The 15550-nt window shown below is 52.2% G+C and overlaps 1 protein-coding gene across 1 annotated transcript in view; it reads left to right on the top strand.

Moving 5' to 3' along the window:
- NPHP4 (nephrocystin 4) overlaps nucleotides 1–15550 on the top strand; it is a 969441-nt gene that overhangs the window by 652733 nt on the left and 301158 nt on the right. The gene's annotated exons all lie outside the window — the stretch shown is intronic.

Genomic DNA, 15550 nt, shown 5'->3' with positions numbered 1-15550 from the left:
AATATCCCTTAAGCGTGGCCACACCCTCCCTTTTTTTCTGCTATAGTTTGTAAAAGTGTTGCTCCATATTCTTGATAATATAAGAGGGCATGAGTTACTTTTAGATAAAGTAGAAAAGAAGTGCTACAAGAAACACTCCCGCACTACATCATCTCAGGTCGAACAATAACAAGTAAAAACAGTTAAACACAAATGACTTTATATTACATACAAATGTACGTTTTATCATTTTTTTAAATTTCTATTCTGTAGAATTCGGGAAAGTTCTGTCGTAGTGCTTAGAGGTCGCTCACTGCTCCGCTAACAAATCACATACTCCTTTAAGAACATACAGGATAGTAGTATAATAATATACACTACTGGTCTTATATATTCTATAAGGAGAAGGAGAATAGGACCTGCAACAGAGAAAAATAGAAATACCCCCAAAAAATCCAGAAATGTAGGGTTTATTTTTTTTTGCAAATCTGTTTTTATTGGTTTTGTAATTCGGTGCAGAAGTACATTGTACGGCAGCATGCTTTACACACAGTAAGTCATAAACTTGTACAGGTTGGAAAATCATGCCGGCAGTCAAGAGGAAATAACCTGTTATCTGGTTGCGCGCCAACCACCACCCGCTTAGGAGCCGGCCACTTTGCCCTTATCAGTTCCGGTGTCTTCTCTTGAGGAGGGGCCATCGCCACCACCCACCAGCCATTGAGCCGTACATGGAAACTAGTATCGCCTACACAACTGAGGCGCCAAGAAAGACAGAAAAGTTACATGTAATACAAAAAGAAGAACCTATAACAGAGGCAGCGTGAACAGTGATTCACATGGTGTGCTCCTTCCCCCTTCCTACCCCCACCCCCCCCGAACCTCCAGATCGCCCCTCCCAGCTCCCACGGATGCAATTATCCCCAAGTGTTCGCAGACGCCCCATCTGTGGGCCAGTGATAGTGGGGGCTATGCTATCCCGTCAGCAAGACTGCCTGCACTGCGCCGCCGCTTGCGCCACCGCCATCCTTTCTGGCCTCCCCCATGCAGCCCGTGGTACCTTCCCCCTCCAAGCGCCGAAACTCAGCAAGCAACTGCTCCCAGCGGTCCGCCATGGGCTCCCTCCGCAGCCCCAGGGTATCCTCCCTACGGATGGCCGTCCCCTCCGCCCTGGCCCATGCCTGGAACGAGGAACTCCAGGCCCGTGTGTGTGGTGGGTCGTGCGCCTTCCATCTCCTGGTGATGAGGCGCTTCGCCACTACAAGCCCCAGGTCTAGGAATCGGGACGCTACCTTGTCTTTGGGCGATCTGGTAAATTGGTGTAAGATGTGTTCAGGCCAGTCTAAGGGGATGCTGCGACCCACACTCCCCAGTAACTGCCCACTGACCGCCCTCCATTAGGTGTGCAACGCAGGGCAGCTCCACAGCATGTGTAAAAACCCCGCCCCCAGCTCCCGGCACCTAGGGCAGAGCGCATCGGTGCGGTGGAAGTACCTATTGATCAGCTCGGGTGTGAGGTAGGCCCTGTGGACTATGAACAGCTGGATTTGGCGGAACCGCATATTGCGGGGGATACGCACTGGGCTTTTTAGGACCCTCTCCCACTCTTTGTCCGCCAGCGGCCTCCCCAGGTCCAGCTCCCATTTGCCGCGGAGTGGGCCCAGACCAACCGCTGTGTGCTCCCGCAACGAGGCGGCGAACCAGCGGACCAGGTGTCCGCCCCTTCCCATGACGTGCAGGTATTGCATAGTTAGGTGTTGGCCAGGCTCCGTAGCCATGCTCCCCCATTTGGCGGTCAAGCTCGCCAGTAGTGAGCGGTGCGTAAGGAATCCGCCGGGCGGGAGCCCGTCCTCCGACACCAAGGTCTCGTACGGTATCAGCTCACCATCCCTGTATAGGTCCCCCAGCGTGTGCATGTCCGCCGCCCACCAGCCCGTCAGCACGGGGGCCGCAAGTACCCCCCCACCTCCGGGAGAACCCTCTAGGGGGATTGCCGGCGCGTATGGCACTACTGCGTGCATGAGGTACAAGGCCCTCCTGAAGCACCTGTGCGCCACAGCCAGGAGGAGCGGCAGCGGTCCCGCAACCGCAGCCAAGGGGTGAAAAAGACCGGTCACACGTTCCAGCGAATAGGGGGCTGCCACCGTGGCTGTATCATCCCTGCCCCTGTCGGCCAACCAGCGGGCAATCCATTGCAGCTGGGCCGCCAGGTAGTAGTGCTCAAAGCATGGCGCCGCCAGACCACCCCTGTCCGTCGGGAGGAATAACTTTGCGAGCGCTAACCTGTGCCTGGCAGTGCCCCAGACAAAATCACGCAGCATCCTATTGAGCCTACCAAAAAAGGCGGGGGGGACGTACAGCGGTAAATTGACAAAGTAGTACAGTAGGCGAGGGAGCATGACCATTTTGGCGAGTGCCACCCTGCCCGTGGTTGTCAGTGGGAGCGTGCTCCAAAAGGCCACCTGCGACCTGAGCGCCGTGACCGCCCTCCCCAGGTTGCCATCGAACAAGTCGGTTGGACAGCGGTAGATGTGTATCCCCAGGTATCGAAAGGTGCCGCCCCTCCATTGAACCGGCGTGCCATTCAGGCTGTAACCCGGGTCCGCAGTCCCCTCGCTAAAAGCGTACAGACAAGATTTACCCGCGTTCACACGGAGCCCCGAAACAGTGGCAAAGGACCGCAATAGTGGGGCCAGCCGCTCTGGCATACTACCTACATTTTTAACGTACACTAACAGGTCGTCCGCATATAGCGACACCTGGTGAACCGCGTCTCCCAGTGGTATACCATCTCCCAGGGTCGTCCGCACAGCCTCCGCCAGGGGTTCCATCGCCAGAGCGAACAGCAACGGGGACAAGGGGCATCCCTGCCGGGTGCCCCGGCCCACCGGCACCGCCTCCGAGACATGGGGGCCCAGCCGAACACGGACCGTGGGGTTCCTGTAGAGTAGGTCGACCATCCGGAGGAAATCCCCATCCAACCCGTACTGTAGCAACACCGTGGACAGGTAGCCCCACTCCAAGCAATCAAACGCTTTCTCCAGGTCTAGGAGGAGGCACCCCGCTCTGGGCCATCTGTGCACGGCCTCACCGGCCACCCTGAAGTATCTTCTAAGATTTAGCGACGTGGACCTCGCAGGGACAAACCCGTTCTGGTCGGAGTGCACCAGGTGCGGGACCACTGGCGCCAATCGGTCCGCTAGGGCCTTCGCCAGTATTTTGTAGTTGACGTTGAGCATCGCCAAGGGACGGTAGGAGCCCAGGGCCGTGGGGTCGCGGTCCGGTTTAGGTAGGGAGACCAGGAACACCTCCCGCATGGAGGGTGGGAGCGGCCCCTCCTCCAGCGCTTTGTTATAGAGCTCGCGCAGCAGCGGCGCCAGGGTCTCGCGGTATGCCTTATAGTACTCCTCAGGCAATCCATCCGGCCCTGGAGTTTTGCCCGTCGCCATTGATTGGATCGCCTCCCCAATTTCCTCTAGGGAAAGGGGGCCACTGAGCGCTGCGTTTTGCTCCCTGGTGGCCGCAGGCAGGTGGATGGAAGCGAGGAACTCCCCAAGAAGCTGCCGTGAACCCGTCCCCCGAGCCGCGTACAAGTGTTTGTAGTGGTCCACGAAGGCCCTATGTATTTCACGCTGCGTGTGCACCATCACTCCGTCCTCCCTACGGATTGCTCCGATCGGGGCCCGGCGATCCTCCTGCCTGATTAGCCAGGCCAGCAGGCGGCCCGCCCTATCTGCCCTGGCGTGCGTTCTGGCTGTGTGCGCCGCATAATTGTGGCAGCGGAGCCGCTCCAGGAGCTCCGCGTGTTGCCCGCGGAGATCCTCCAGACTGCATGAGTGCCTGCCCCCCCTTCTCCTTCCCTCTCGTACTGCAGGAGATCGTTTTCGAGGCGCGCCAGGGAGTCCGAGAGGGCCCGACGTATGTTCCACTGGGTCCCCAGGCAGTGCCCCCGAATGGCCACCTTATGGGCGTCCCACGCTACCAAGGCACTGCTCGCCGTCCCCTCATTGGCGTCGAAGTAGGCTAGGATGGCTGTACCAAGGGAGGAACGGAACTCCGGGTCCTCCAGTGCGCTCGGTTGAAGTCGCCAGGTGGGCACCGGCGGGCGGTCCGCCACCCAGCCAATCCGAAGCCATAAGGGGTTATGGTCGGAATGCGTCCGCCCCAGATATTCCGACTGTTCAATAAGCGGGAGCAATGACCGGGACCCCACTATCCTGTCCAACCGTACATGTAGGCCGTGGACCGCCGAATAGTAAGAATATATCCGGTCCGTTGGGTGAAGCGTGCGCCACAAGTCCTGCAGCGACCAGTGCGCGAGCCAGTCTCCCAGCGCCCGGGCGTTAGATTCCACCACCGCGGCACGGAGGGGAGGGAAGGATCTGTCCAACTGGACATCCAGTACCATATTAAAGTCCCCTCCCAGCATCCAGGGAAGCCCAGCATAAGGATGTAGAAGCTGCGTCAATCTCGCCAAAAAGGAGGCCTGGTCCACGTTGGGCGCATACAGCGAGCCCAGCAACAGCTCTTGGCCGTTCAACTTCACCCGCACTAAGGTGTACCTGCCCTCCCGATCCACCACCACCTCTTTGCAATCGAAAGGGACGCCTGCTCGCACCCAGATCAGCGTGCCCCGCGCGTGCGCCGAGTAAACGGTGCCGTACGTGTGTCCCCTCCAGCGCCTAGAGAGTCTGCCCAGTTCCGTCGAGCACATGTGCGTCTCCTGTAGGAGGGCAATCCCAACGGAGTGTCGCTGCAGATAGGAGAAGATGGCGTAGCGCTTGGACGGCGTGTGCATGCCCCGTATGTTCCAGGTCACAATGTTAGTGTGCGCCATTGCAGATCTAGGTGAGCAAGCCGGGCTGGGGGCAGGGTGCTCACGCCAGGGGGGGGGGGGGCACAGTCAGGGGGGAGCATGTTAATGCGCTGCCATGTAAACAATAGAACCATTATGAACAGTGTAACAAGTAGGGTGTATTCCCAACGGGGCATCCGTCCAAACCTCCGTAACGCCAAGTATTATTAGGCTATTGCAGTGTGGTGACAAATGGGGTTCGTGCAATCATAGCAACCTATTGGCACTAGTACCCCTCCCCTATCCCAACTGGAAGAGGAAGGGGCAGCATCAGGTCCGGAGCTGAACCACCGTGCAGGCCCAATGTAAGTCCCCAACGGGAGGCGTCCGCAGGTGTAACGTCAGGTGGCGCTCGCCTCGCGCAGCCCGCCCCCACAAGCTCAGGCGCTCCCAGTTCTGGGCCCTCTGCCCCCCAGGTGAGCCCAGGGCCCCGGAACCATCCAACACAGTGCCACGGCATGCGCGCGACCCCAGTTCAGCGCATGCAGATCTTGCCCAACCTTCGACATCCTGACATCTGGTCATACAATCAGGTCCGCCGTCTGTGGGGTCACCACTGGCAGAAGCAAGTCCTCCGAGACCACCGTGGATGGGGACGACGCCCCACTCGCTCCCGTCACGTTGTGCGTGCAGGCCTCCATGCGATCACTGGCGGGTGTTGTCCCAAGCGTCGCCACCGCTTCCAACGCCTCCCGCCGCTCCATCCGGATTCTCTCCGGGCTAGGTGCCACCGGTCCCGGCCGCGCCGGCTGTCGTGCCCCCCGGCGCCCTCGTCTTCTGGATCGCCTCCCCGGGCGGTCGTCGACATCCGAGCCAGCAGGCCTCTCCCCCGTCCACTGTCCCGACTCCTCCAGCCAGTCCCACACGTCCGCCGGGGAGTCGAAGAAGCGGGCCCCTTCTTTTGCTACCACTCGCAGGCAGGCCGGGAACAGCAGGGAATAAGGCAGAGCCAACTCACGTAGCTGGCGCTTCACCGCCATGTAGTTGCTCCTGCGCCGCTGCACGGCTGCGGTGTAGTCCGGAAAGCACAGCAACAAATATGGGACCCCCTTGAACTTTACTTAAGGTCAGGGAAAAAGGGGAAAAGAAACAATCATATAAAGAAATTTCCCTCACGACCTCTATTGATAATACAATTTAATTGTAATAGGGAAACAGAAGGGCCTAAAAAACAGTGATGCACCACACAAAAATTTACAATTTTTTACTTTTTTATTTTTTATCATTTAGCCATTTTATATTTTTCTTAGGAGAATTCAATATATTTCTTTTTCTTATCACAAAAAAATAACTTAAACTTTTAATTTTCACTGACTAAATGCATTACAGTGAATCTGCATCATATTGATTTACAACAAACAGTAGTCCCTGGGAGAACCTAATGTAGATCACAAAGGATCTGTATCGTCACACAATCACATCTACACACATACCAAATCGTTCCACATTCATACACATTTCATAAAAACATAAAGAAAAGGCAACATTTTTATCGTATATTGAACATTGGAGGTACAAGGTACATAATAACCTCCTATGACTAACAAAACAACTGCAAAAGCAGGATAGTAATGTCAGGTCAATGGTCGACGCGTTTCGATGGCGTGGATGCCACCTTCATCAGGACCACAGATGTATTCAGAAACGATAAAGCCCAGGGAATACTTGTTTATAAAAGATATCCTGTTAGAGATGCGTCATCATATACTCGATAGTAAGGATTCATAAAGAATCTGAATTAACAATTAATTTCGCTGCCCATCCTCATAACTCAACAATTATTAGCAAGTTCACAGTCTCCAAGAGTAGGTATCCAGATATGATTATCTGAAAGGCCAAGAAGACCGAATGCAATATCACTTTTCTAATGGCACTTTTATCTAAAGTTTGAACAGGGAGTCGTCTTCAAGACCAGTTATTCAACAAAAGTTCTATATTGCAAAGGTTTCGTCCGCTATACCGTTACATCTAGAAACACCTCTTTTGTTAAAAATCCCTTCACCATAAAGTAATTCTCGACCCAAAGGCCGTATAGGTAGACCAGAAATAGCGGTGCGGCAATACGCAATCAAATCGTAAGTCTCAGTCAGATATGTTCGGAACTATGTTGTAAGACTTTCACCCGAAGACTCGTCACATCTTTTCTTTGGAGTCCCTTCGTCGTCAGATAATTCTCGACCAAATGGCCGTACGGGTAGACCAGCAATAGCGGTGCCAGTCCGGAAAGAGCATGACTCGGCTACTGCCCACGGTCAGGTCACCAGATCTTATAGTTTCGCTGAGGATCGCGTCTCTGTCCCGGTAGTTGAGGAGCCTGAATAGGAACGGCCGGGGTCGGGCCCCCGGCTGGGGTCTCTGCCCCAGCACCCTGTGCGCCCTTTCCACCACGAAGTGTTGAGATAACACCCCCTGGGGCAGGAGGCCCCGCAGCCAGCTCTCCACATATTGCTCCGGGTGTCTGCCCTCCACTCCCTCCGGGAGACCCACTGCACGGATGTTATTGCGCCTCGAGCGTCCTTCCGCATCATCAACCCTGTCGTCGAGCGCATGGACCCGGTCCAGCACATCCTGCAGTGCTGCGCTATGACTCCGTACAACAGGTTGTAGTTCTTGAAGCGTCTGACCATGCGACTCTACTCTCTCGGCCAGTTTGCGGTGGTCAGCATGGAGGAGGGTGAAATCGGACGTGACCTTGTCCATCCTCGTTTCAAGGGACGCCCTTGTCTGATCCAGGGTAGCACCGAGTCTCTCCACCGCCGCTAGCATGGTGTCCATTTTAGTCGAGAGGGCCGCCGCTTGCGACTCCGCGTCCCCCCCCCGGCCGGCCCTGCGCGGGGTCCGTGGTCCCAGCACGCAGCTGACCCTGCTGCGTCTTGTCGCGAAGTCGGCCCATCACGTACTGTTGGGCGGTCGGCATTCACAGCTCGTCTCCAGGCACCGTGCACTCGACCGGTCGCGGGCCCTCTAATCCACGCCGGCTCTCCGCTCCGCTCGGCCACCGGGCCTATACTCGGACCCCGGGGCCCAGCCGCTGGGCCGAAGCCAGCAGGGGGAGGACCGGGGACCCCCCGTAGCTCGCAGCAGCAACCGGCTCCGGTAGGGGGGCACACCGGTAGTAGTCCTCCAGGCCGCAAGAGGCTCCCAGGATCGTGCGTCTCGCTCCCCTCAGGGCACCGCACCACCGCGTCTGCTCACCGATGCTCCAACCAGCCGGCGGCCAGCCCCGTCCCGTTCTCGCCCTGCTAGGTACACCCGACCGGTGCCTGCCAGCAGACAGCTGCGCGCCAAGGTTCGTTCGGTCTGCGTCGTTGCCTCTGCGCAGCCACTAGGGAGCTAAGCAGTCCAGGCGCAGAAGCCCCGCCGGCCAGCTCCACAACCGGGGTCCCGCTCCCAGGGACGCGGCGCCCAGCACCCCTGGCGAAGGCCTCTCACCTCTCCGATGCGTGGCTCCAGGCGACCCCTACAATGGCCAGTGCACCGTCCTCCGCGGCGGCCTCTCACAATATGGCGCCTCCCAGGTTATGGCGCCCACCTCTGTCAGCACTAGGCCTCAGTGCCCGCTCCGCGGCCTCCGGGCTCTCCGGACGCGCCGGGCGCGCCTATGAACCCCTCCTGCACAGCAGCCGGCCTCTCCCGGCCGCTCCGGTCCAGGCCCCTCCACTCGTGCCACTCCAGCCCAGGGTCCTCCTCTACACGCGGCTCACTCCCAGGCACTCCGGGCTCACCACAGTAGGCCCCAGGTCGCAGCTCGTCGTGCTGTCTCGGCCTCAACGACGGCCCCCACCACTCGGGTCCACGGGCTCCCCCCGAACTCCGTTCGTGCCATCTCCCGGGGGGGCCGCAGCTTCTCAGCTCTCCACCGCCCTGCCCTCCACGATGCGCAGCAGTCACTCAGCCTGCAGGGCCAGGGCGTCACACTCCGCTCCACGTCGCAGGGGCCCCCCGCAGCTCCGCAGCACCCGGCAGGGCTCCTACCGATCCGTGTCTGCCAGCGAAATCAGCTCCCAACCGTCAGGGCACCTAAGCTGCGAGGGGAGCAACCTCTCGTGCAGCACCGTCCCACGCTCCGTCTCCCGGCTCCCTCATAGAGTCCCGCGGCACGCCTCACAGGCCGCCGCGCGCCTCCTCTCCTCACAGGTCCCGCCGGGTCGCGGCGCCTCACAGTCGCCACTCGCGGGGTCACGCCAGCTTCTCTGCACTGCCCCACACCGGTCCCGCATCCAGCTGCCACGATCTGCCCCTTCTCAGGATGATCGGCAGGATGTCCGGGAGGTAACGGTCGGAGCCTCAGTCGCTCGCGTCCGCCATGTTGCCACGCCCCCCCAGAAATGTAGGGTTTATGAAAGGTATTCACTAAGCAAGTATGCAAACTATCTTTTTTGAAACTGCAATTTCGAAAAATATTCCTACTGTAAAAATATTGGATCAAGTAAGTTATAAAGGTCAGTAAGCTGTATTGCAAATGGTTTAATCCTGGCGGCGACAAATCTCCACTTCCTGTTGTGTAGAAATATGACACTCTATTACAATATACAGAGTGTCACTGTTGCACAAAAAGGAAAAGGCGCATAAACTCATGGATACAAAAGAAGATCAATAACAAAATACTTTTTAGCGATCAATACGTTCAGAGCTTCTTTTCTCCTTGACTTCGAAATCTTTCATCTTCGCGCCGACGGTTCATAAACTCCTCTGAGATCACAATGACGGTTCATATTATAATATACATATTCACAGTATATGATCCCAAGGGGGAAACAGAGTTTGAACCGGAAGTTGCTGATGTTATATTCGCGCCGACGGGTCATAAACTCTTCTGAGATCATAATGTGTGGTTATTATAATATACATACTCACACTATATGATCCCAAGGGGGAAACAGATTGAGACCAAGAGGCTGCTGACATTACATATAAATCTTTATTCTTCGCGTAGACGCTCATAAATAACTCGCAAAAACGAAACTAATCAATCAACTGGTGTGGTTTATATACTTTTTGGTTATTGAGTAGTCTGTGGAAGGAAGATGCGGCTCCGCCCATTTAGATGTCACGTTTTACAGTTGACACGTGCTCACGTTTTAACTGTTTAACTTGTGCACGTGTTGGGAAAAATTACAAAATGTGAAGCGAAAAAGGTATCGATTTAGATCCTAACACGTATAAGGTCCTTAATATGTACATACATTGGAGAGCTTAAAAACTGATACCCGGCAAACCGTGTCATTTCCAGTCTCATGACTAAATACATCTATTAATTGCCGTAATTCTAAATAGAAGACATATAAAAAAATATCTTTCAAAATAGAAGAAAAAAAAAACGAGCTAATATTTCTCTTCACTATGGTTTTAAATAAAAAAAATGCGAGCATTTGTAAAGCGTACAGTTACCCTTGGAAAGTTTTGCTGGCGCTTGGGTGCGTCGGAAAGATTAAGCAAGGTGTTGCCCACAGTGATATAGTGGTGGGCTAACGTGCCGCTGGAACCGGGAATCGAACTGTGAACGCTGTTGTTCGAAGTCAGGTATCATAGCTGCTGCGTCACACTTTTTCCACACTTAAATGTTAATTACTGCTAATTACGTTTCAAACATTGTTAAATTATAACTTATAACAGACTACTGTTACAGTTAGTTTTTCACTACAAAAAGTATGCACGTCTTTTTAAAATTTACATAAAAACAATATTGGTTTCAGGGACATTGTAGTTAGAAATTAGCAGTTAAAAAACCTTTGAAATTCACTGAAAAAAACATAGGTTTCAGGTACGTTATAGTTAGAAATTAGCATTTAAAAAACCTTTGAAATTCACTCAAAAACCATAGGTTTCAGGGGCGTTATAGCTAGCTGGACATTTAACACGTACAAAACCATAGAAATTCCACCGTTGTAGTTAGTTCAACTAACTATAACTCGCGCTCCCGCAATGCACTGCTCATGGCGTCACATATTACATCATTCATGGCATGGTCAGTGACATCACTGATGACATCTCAAATTACATCACTCATGACATCATCCACATGAAAATCTGATGCACCTCCTCACAGTCTAATGTAACCTTTGATACACCCACTGTAAAATACAGACTACCATTTTCGAAACCATCGAGACATCAATACCAGTTACTATATACGCACTTACTGATTCCTAGGTCTACACACACATCCACTCATTCACCCATACAATCACTTATACATGGAGTCACTCATCGATACAACACTATCATATGCACTCATATACATATTCAGACAGTCATACACCACCACTCATCCATAGAGTTACTCACACACCTATTCAGTCATACAAAGAATCAATCACACTCCCATTTACTCACCTATACAGTTATACACACTCCACCTCACTAATTCAGACAGATACTAATGCATACTTATTCTCTTATATAATCACTGATACAAGTACACACTCATCCATACAGCCACTCTCACAATCACTCACCATCACGTGTAGTTATTTATATACACTATCACTCACATATACTGCCTTTTACATATGTAGTTACTCACACATGTACCACTGAGACATCCATTCACTCCCCAACACACCCATACACCCACCCATACAGCTGTTTCCACATGCACTCTTGAACCCATACACCCAGTAAATGAACAGATCTATGCACAGTCACACACCTCAAACCCACCCACACACACACTCAGTCTCCCATACAAATACTCAGACAATCAATAACCCATATACACACTCATGTAGCTTCTAACCAACCCATGTAGCAGCTTACACAACAGACAGATTGATACAGACATTCATACAGTTTAGTCACTAACCTATGCATTCACAAAGACACTTTACATCACTCACTTATACAATCAGTCACACACTTGCTAAATCCCCTATCCAGACACTTATACAACCACTCATTCTTCAATACAGTTTGGCATATATATAAAAAAGCAAATGTAAACTTTACAGAAACACACAGTCACTGGATGATGTCATCAGTGATGTCACTGACCATGCCATGAATGATGTAATATGTGACGTCATGAGCAGTGCATTGCGGGGGCACAAGTTATAGTTAGCTGAACAAACTATAGCAGTGGAATTTCTATGGTTTTGTACGTATGAAAAGTCCAGCTAACTATAATGCCCCTGAAACCTATGTTTTTTTCAGTGAATATATATATATATATATATATATATATATGTATAACCCCAAGTGTTTTAATCAACATTGGCATGGAGGTACCACACAGGGAGAGAGGCTGCAGCATTGACGCATTGACTGCAGGGGCCACACCAGGTACTGCAATATTATCCCTGTCGTCGAGAGCGGATATTTGTGAGTCGTCGAGACACGCCACTTGGTGTTTGGCAGCCCTTAACTGCACGGGCTGACACTTCGGACTCGATGAACCAGCATGCCCCGGTTCTCGAGGAATCATGGGAGGCACTACAGATGACAGCAGAGGCGGGGTGAAACAATGAGTAAAGGGAGTGGCCTGAGACGGCCACAGGACCTTAAATAATCCCCAGGTGTGAGGCTCTGTTTGGAAACTGGAACCGGCACTGAAGAAAGCACAATTGCTGAAACGCATCTGCCTGCCGTTTCCAGGACTTTGCTTTAATTTTTGTGCAATAAATCCTGGTGTGTGGGCCAGCATATGTCGGGCTCATTCTTTTCTTTTGAGCGGGCATTGGTTTGTATATTATGCCAGTAACGCTGGGCACTGGCAACTGGCATACCCTCTCGTTCTGATGTGACGCGCACAAGCCAGCACCTTTGGATGTTTGTATAAAACTACAGCGCGTCACCCCCCCAAGTGGTTTAATCAACATTGGCATGGAGGTACCGCACGGGGAGAGAGGCTGCAGCATTGAGTGGAGGGGCCACACCTGGGACTGCAACATTATCCCTGTGGTCGAGAGTGGATGTTTGTGAGTCGTCGAGACACGTCACTTGGAGTTTGGCAGCTCTTCACTGCACGGGCTGACACTTCGAACTCGATGAACCAGCATGCCCCTGTTCTCGAGGAATCATGGGAGACACTACAGCTGACAGCAGAGGTGGGGTGAAACAACGAGTAAAGGGAGTGGCCTGAGACCGCCACAGGACCTTAAATAATCCCCAGGTGTGAGGCTCTGGAAACGGGAACCGGCACTGAAGAAAGCACAATTGCTGAAACGCGTCTGCCTGGCTTTGCCTGGACTTTGCTTTAATTTTTGTGGAATAAATCCTGGTGTGTGTGCCAGTGTTAGATTCGGGGGTCTCTAGTTGGCATATATGGACCCTTGCGTCTAGGGTAAGGGGCTACACTCCTAAAATAACCCCTGCTCACCCCCTTGGTAGCTTGGCACAAGCAGGCAGGCTTATCTCAGAGGCAGTGTGTAAAGCATTTGTGAACACATACAGTAATACAGTGACAACACTACAAATGGACACCACACAGGTTGTATTATAAAAATAAGTATTTTTATATAGACTTAACACAAGACCAGACGACAAAAATCCACAATACTGTACTCAAAAATAGTCTCTTAAATGTTATAAAATAGCTCAGTTCTCTCAAGTTGTGTATGCAACACTTTACTCTCTATGTACCTTAGATGCGTAGCGCAACAAAAACAAAAGGGTTGCAGGGAAGGTGATTTGTCGGTTCCTTACACGCAGGGAAGTTGATGCTCGCTTCCTTACTGTGTGGGGAGTTGATGCGGCGGTTTCTTACTGCTCTCCGGTGCGCTGCGACACGCTGGCACCTCGATGCGATACTCTTCTCCGGTGCGATGCGACAAAATGGCATCTTGGTTGCGATGCGACAATGTTGGTGTGATGCGATAGGCCCGATGGCCGTGCGGCGACTCGATGATCTTTGGAGCTGCGACAGGCCCTGCGACGTGCTTCTCCGGGGATGAGACGATGACCTCTGTGGCATCCTCCCGCTTCTCCGGCGATGCGCCGCGCTTCGGCAATGCGATGATGATAGCGGCAGCGGCGGTTCACTTCCTCGGCGATGCGATGATAGCAGCGGCGGCGACACGCTTCTCATTGTTGCGTCGCGTTTCCAGCTCCCAGCGACACGCAATCTTTCAGAAGGCCCAGCACAACAGCAGGCACTTCAGTTCCCAGCAAGGGAATTCAGGGGGGAGCTGGTTGGTGAAATCTTGTATCCCTGAGACTTCAGGCAGGAGGCAAGCTCTAGTTCAAGCCCTTGGAGATTCTTCTTCAAGTTGATTGAAAGCACACTCAGTCCTTTTCTCCTCTCTTTGGCAATGAAGCAACCACGACAGGCCAACCCCCAAACACACATCACAGGGGTAGTCTCCTCCTTCAGCTTCCTGGTTCTTCTCCTCAACAAAGGTTTGTCTTGATTCCCAGAAGTGATCTAAAGTTCTTGGGTCTGGGTCCCAATATTTATACTCCTTTTCGCTTTGTTCCCAGAAAGCAGAGAGGCCTTTGCCTAGTCCAAACCAGTTCTGGTCAGTCCTGGAGCGCTTTGTTGACATGTCACCTTCTTTCCTTTCACAGTGCAGGGCAGGGACATCAGACACACCACAGGAGGTGGAGCCAGCATTGTGGAGGGAAGGCCCAGCCCTATTCAGTTCCCAGGTGCAACTCCTCCCTCCCATCTAGATGCAGATCTCTCTATTCACCACTGGGCTGACCCACCCTGTCTCCTGGAATCCCCCAGCCCTGTCACTCAAACTCCAGACAAGGAATACACAACCTAGCAGAGGCAGGTTTGGATGGTTAGACAAGAAAATGCCTACTTTCTAAAAGTGCCATTTTCAAACACAGAATGTTAAAACCAACTTCGCAAAAATATGTATTTTATCACTCTGAGTTCAGGCATACTAAACTCTAATTTCTACCATGTTCCCTGAGTCAGTTAGGATTATAAAATGTACTAACCAAACTGCCCATTCTGGCCTATGGAGAACAGGTAGCCTTACAATAGTGAAAAAATAAAATGGCAGTAATTCACTATTAGGACATGCCACACACACCAGGACATGTCCTACCTTTTACCTACAATGCACCCTGCCCTTGGGACTACCATAGGGGTGACTAATATGTATAAAAGGGAAGGTTTTAGGGACTGGCAAGTGGGTGCACTTGCCCATTCAGCATGACAGTACCAGGCTGCACACAGGCTCTGCAATGGCAGACCTGAGACACACTTTACAAGCTGCTCCGGGGGGGTGGCACAATCAGTGCGGCAAACCCACCAGCAGCATTGGTTACAAGCCCTGGGCACACGCAGTGCACTGTACTAGGGTCTGACAAGTAAACCAATCAAGCAAATCATGGAGTCACTAATCCATATATCAATTTACCATAGGAAGCACTTGCACTGTGGCACTGAACAGCAGTGGCACAGTGCCCAAAGCATCTATAACCAGCAAAAACACATGAAGCAACAGCAAAAAAATGGAAGGGAGACCCACGCCAATGGTGCCAGGTCTAACAGCCAGCATATGTTGGGCTCATTCTTTTCTTTTCAGTGGGCTTTGGTTCATATATAAACCGTAAGTAAAAATATACATTGTTAGGCAAACCTTTAAGAATAGCTTTATATTTTTAAACTATAAGCAGTATATATTTGTGTAAAAAAATGCTGATATCTATATGCATTTATTCAAAATATACATGTTTACATACAAAGGCATAAGCTGTACATTTGTGTTTTGAGTATAGTAGTAATGTAGGAAAGAGTCAACTTTTGAGTATGCTTGGGTG

Source organism: Triturus cristatus, chromosome 1_2 (assembly GCF_964204655.1).
Source record: "Triturus cristatus chromosome 1_2, aTriCri1.1, whole genome shotgun sequence".
Taxonomy (NCBI): domain Eukaryota; kingdom Metazoa; phylum Chordata; class Amphibia; order Caudata; family Salamandridae; genus Triturus; species Triturus cristatus.
This window is presented reverse-complemented; position numbering and strand designations above follow the sequence as displayed.